This window comes from Curcuma longa, chromosome 2 (genome assembly GCF_044706935.1).
Source record: "Curcuma longa cultivar G26 ecotype Majalengka, Jawa Barat chromosome 2, ITB_CL_G26_1.1, whole genome shotgun sequence".
NCBI lineage: Eukaryota > Viridiplantae > Streptophyta > Magnoliopsida > Zingiberales > Zingiberaceae > Curcuma > Curcuma longa.
The window spans coordinates 2,313,211-2,318,709 of NC_133862.1; the positions used below are offsets into that span (position 1 = coordinate 2,313,211).

Sequence of the window (5,499 nt, forward strand, 5' to 3'; positions counted from 1 at the left end):
GGTGGAAGACAAAGTAAACACTGACCGTGGCCTCTGCTCTACCACAAAAATATGTGATCGGTCAGTGCTCTGGACCGAGGGCTACATCACGCCACCACTCCTCAGGTGTACGGTCCAGTACTCTGGTAAAACTCTGGTATAAAGTAGGCTCTTAATTAACACCTCTTAATCTTTATTATTTTCTCTTATCTCATTTCTTGTTATATCTCTTTTTCATCGATTATTATCAGTATTATATTCTCAGTAGGTGTATTCATCATTTGGTCTAAACGACCACTCAAATTCAAACTATCTATTGTTCACTCATGTAGGTATCACAATCATGTTTACAAGTAAAGGTGAGTATCAATAGATAAAAGCTAAGTATCAACAGAATGACATATTAACAGTAAGAACTAAAATAGGTCAAGCAATGTAATGATAAGTATCAACAGACAGAGTAAGTCAGAGTATCTCTTTAACTTTTGAAAAACACCATTTCCCATTTTAATTACCCCCCAGATGAAACTCATGTGTGAACAAGAAAGTAAATCAATTATTTTTACCCTTTTATGATTTAGTTATTTTCCCTATTTCAATATTTAAAATATCGCTTTATCTCCCTTTTTAAAAATAGATGTATAGGTATGCATAATCCATTTTACTCTATTTATTCATGCACAAAGGTATATAAGAGTCAAAGGACAGAATGTACCCACCTTTGTATCTACCACGCTCCGAGTGTCAACAGATACAGATCAACGCGCTCCACTCGAACTCGTATCTCGTAATATTCCTTCATTCGATAACACAACGTAGGTGTTTCATTAATACGAACCACTTGCACCAATTGGCCTATACGACAGATCGTAATTAATCCCAAATAATTATCTATAATTAAGTAATTATCATCCATTTGTCTATTCTAATAGAAATCGATTAACAGAAGTATACCTTCTACAAGCGAGGGTTGCTGGTAGTGGCACCGAACGAGCAAGATGATTCTATGTTGTTGTTGACCGATTGAAGCAGACCACAACTAGGGCTTGCTTGGTGTTTCGGCGAGCTTTGATGGTGAGCCCAAGAAGCAAGGAAAAATCAAGGAGGATCAGGGCTTGCAGTTGAAACAGAGCAGCCATTAGAAAGGGGAAATAGGGAATTACCAAGGTGGTTTTCCCCTTCGTCGCTAGCAACCTCAATCGTGATCGTCAGGCAGTGATTGTTGCTCACAACCGTGCCGCGGCAGAAGGCGGCGTCGCGAGGCAGTGCAGATTGCAACTTCTGTGCGTTCGCGAGAAACCACAGGATGCGTCGCGGCGGGTTGTCGACAGCAACGATCGCGAGCGATCGGCAGAATCACGTGGGAAACAAGGGCAACGATCGCGAGCACAGTAGGGGTGATCGCGAGCATAAGGCAGAGGGTGACGTGTGGTGGGAGAAGGCGGCTAGGATTAGGGCGGAAGTGGCGTGCTAGGGAAGGTGCTCGGATGTGGGAGGAGGCGTCGGCAGAGAGGGATGCGGCGTGGGTGTTGTGCGCACGGTGAGGGAAATGAGTAGGAGAGAGAGAGGTTTATCAAAACAATACCCTAATTCCCTTTTTAATCGACCGAACCGGGTTTTTATTATTATTATTTTTTATTTTATTTTATTTTATTTTATTTTTTTACCGATTCTAACACCTCTTCTCCTTCTCTTGCTCTGCTCGCCAGAGTCATGGTGGACCGCTAGTCCACCTCTTTTGTTTGGCTTCTCCGCCGACACTGTGAGCCCGAAGAGAGAATACTATAGCTCCTCTTTAAAATAGGGATTGTGATTTTATTTTCACTGTTCTTCTTCTTCCTAAGGGAACGGCATCATCCGCCACTTCCCGCCCGCGCGAGTGTTGCCGGTAGCAGGAAGAAGGGAACCCTAGAACGTCGAACCTAGGTGTTTAGCTGCCAGAGCCCTTGAGAAGGGTTGCCGCTAAACACTAGTGAAGGGTAGCTGCTGGAATTGTTCCAAAACTTTTTCTGCCAAATTGGTTTTGGAGAATTTTTCATCAATGTCAGAAAGGTTTCGATAATTTGTTTTAAAACGGCAGTTAATGGTTGACCACCAAAATCTACACCAGGAATATGATTTCCAATGATAATTAGAAAACCTTGGAAAATGATCACCACAAACGTTGTTGCGTGAATTAGGTTTTCTCTTGATTTGATCGTTGTCGATCATCGGCTAGTACCGAAGACGGTGATGCGACCCATAACTTGGGAAGTCATCCTGACGAAAGCTTGGTGTGGATAACCAGTAGAGGCAGGACTTCGACAAGGACCGCTCGATTGAGGCCAACACCGCTCGACATCATCTACGAGGTATACACAGAATTATTTATTCTAAAAATTTTAATTTCCAGCCATGTCTTGTACACTGTTATTTCTTGTATTTGCATGCGTGTGTTGTGATAATTAATTTTAATTATTTATTTATTTCCACTGTGTATATTTTGAAACGTGAGAACACGCGCATTGCATTAGGACGATCACAACATAAGGAGCACTAGTCTGTCCCTAAAGTTTTAATATTTGACAATATCCCTAAGTCTGATCAGTTTGACCAAGGATTGATCCAAATATAACCTAATATTTGAATATGAGTGAAGTTTAGTCAAGTCCATTTGACCAGATGACTAGCAAAGAAGTCCTAGTTGAGGCTAGGCAAAGAAGAAGTCATAGTTGAAGCTAGACAGAAGAAGTTTTAGTTGAGGCTAGGTAGGAGAAGTCCTAGTTTGAAGCTAGACAGGAGAAGTCCTAGCTGGAGGCTAGGCAGAAAAAGTCCTGATTGGAAGCTGGGCAAGAAAGACTTGGTAAGTGAAGCTGGGCAGGAAGTCCTGGTGAGTAAAGTTAGGTAAGGAAGTTCTAATTGGAGGTAAGGTAAGAAAAAGTCTAAGAAGATCAAGGGTGATCGGATATTTGGCAGGTAGAAAGTCTACCTATAAAAGTGGCTAGTTCTAACTAGAGGTTAAGCAAGGAAAAGTCCAAAAATGTCAAGGGTGACCAGATGTTTGGTAGGTGAGAAGTCTACTTATGGAAGTGAATAGTCCTAACTGAAAGTTAAGCATGGGTAAACCTAGTAGGTTAGACCTAAAGGGTAAGACTTAGGTAAGCCTAGTAGGTCAAATGGCCTACAAGTAGACTTAGGTTGCTTGGTTGTTTGTATGCTAATCTTGCAGGAACCAGGAGCTGGAAGCAAGCTTGAAGAAGTATAAGAGAAGCAAACCGAAGAAATCAAACCAAGCTCGGGGGTCAACTCGGGTCAAACTCGAGTTGACTGGATCCAGGCGCCCGGATGTTACTCCAGGCGCCTAGACGATCCAGGCGCCCCTGGATGGTCTAGGCGCTCGGATCAAGAAGAATCACCCCTGATATACCAACAAAATCAAATCAGGATATGATTAGTTTCAGGTGCTCGGATAAGAATTCAGACGTCCGGAAGAGTCTATATAAGGACCTCAACGTGCACTACAAGGAGTAACTCATACTCTCATAGTTCTTCATCCTGTGGTGCTGCTGAACGCAAACAGAGCCAAGCTCGTGTGACTAGGGAAGCTCCAGGAAGGGTGTGTTGCGCTCAGGACTTCTGGATCGACCACTACTCGAGATTTGATTATTTTTATTAAGTCCTTTTTATTTGTACTTGCATTTTATATTATTGATTTAGACTGTAAGATAGGTTTCTCCGCCTCCAGAAAAGTTTCGGAAAGAAAACCAATAATGGATGGGCGCCTTCCCGTGCATAAGCTTTGGACATACTAATCTTGTGGGGGTTAGGAATCAAGTAAAATCCGCGTATCCCTATATCTTATTACTAAAATCCGATGCAAGGTCTCTGTGTTAGTAAGAACGAACGAACGAAAGCAACAAGCGTTATTCACCCCCCTCTAGTACGTGCATCGGTCCTCCAATTAGTGTCAAAGCAGACTTGCTTTTGATTGGAATAACCGCTATAGGAGCAACACAACAAAGATGGAGGAGGAGCGAGGTAATATTTTTAATGTTCGTTTTAAATTTTATATAATCTGTTTTAAGTGTAGGGAGAGAGGACACTATAAAAATCAGTGCCCTACTCGTAAAACTTGGATGACACCACTGGCGGCAAAGGAGCTACTTATGTTAGGAGCCCGACGATACAAAGAGCACATCACATGCTTTAAGTGTCCGAAACACAGACATTACAAGAATTAGTGCCCAAAGAAGACGAAGAAGGAGACAAAATCAAAATTAGGAGATGTGACTCTGGTAAGTTCGTTTATTTATGAAACTACCCTTAGAGTTTTGCATGCTAGAGTTATTTCTGCAGAAATTTAAATTTAAAAAATTTAATTAATTTTAAAAATATCTGATTAGTATGAATATCATATGTAAAAAAAACATCCGATAACATGTCATAAGTCATAAGTCATTTATCGTCCAAAGAAGTGCAACCTTCATTACAAACATCTAATTAGTATAAATATCATATGTAGAAAAATTTTCATCCCATAGTTATTTCAGGTTTTGCAATCAGTAGTTGCATATAAATATCTATTAACTTTTTCGAATTTTATGGATCAGGTACAACCAATGTTAAAAATATATACAGTATTTTCATATACATCCTAGGTGGAAAATTATACGAAGTTAATATAACTGGGCAACAAGAATAATTTTTTCTTGATTTGTCAAATGGAGCAAATCCATCAGCATAGAGATCTAATATAATGTTCGAGTTTCCTTCGCAAATTCAAGATATATTCTATCAAAAATTTTTCACGCCTTTGCATTTGATGGATGACACATTAGACTCTCTTCTATTTGATAATTTGCATGTCAAGTCATGTGTTTAATAGTGACTTCTAATGTATAAAATCTTTGTAACCTAGGAGTTAAAGACAAATAAAATAACTGACTGTATGATTTACGTCACTATTGACTCATATTGGTTCTCTTGTACCTCGCTTGATTATAGAATTTAAAAAATCTGCATCTTGATCATCTCCCCAATATATCATACAACTATCTCTACAAACATTAATCATTTTTATCGGAAGACTTAATTCTTTCACAAGTTTTTTCATACTATAAAAATTATTGGTCATTATATAATCACGCGACAATACCTCTCTAATAACTTGAACAAAATCATTAAAATAATCTTCAAACATATTATGCTCTACCTTTACATTCAACAGTCTTGCGGTGAAAGATAATTTAGTATGACTGTCACAATTAGCCCACATAGGTTCATCTACAACACTCAACATTTTCTGAAATTTGAGATATGCCTCATTATTCACATTTTCATGAACATTTTATTCTTCTTCCTCATCCAACGGTAATGTATAACTAGTAAATATTTGATGAACTATTGGAGGACAACTAGAACTTGCAAAACTCAATTCAGAAAAGAAATTCTAACCCTCTGCATTAATTATCATCCTCTGATATGGATTTAATTGATTATAATAATTTGATCACCCCTAACTGAGACTTGTATGTTTTATCT

At 39.2% G+C, this 5,499-nt stretch overlaps 1 long non-coding RNA gene across 1 annotated transcript; it reads right to left on the reverse strand.

Annotated features, from left to right (window-relative positions):
* Positions 1-761: 761 nt before the first annotated feature.
* On the reverse strand, positions 762-1,223 carry LOC141820000 (uncharacterized). Its single transcript, XR_012601113.1, has 3 exons — positions 1,143-1,223; positions 934-1,045; positions 762-834 (listed from the first exon to the last, which is right to left on the reverse strand). It is a non-coding gene; the product is annotated as an uncharacterized LOC141820000 (long non-coding RNA).
* Between the last annotated feature and the right edge of the window lie 4,276 nt (positions 1,224-5,499).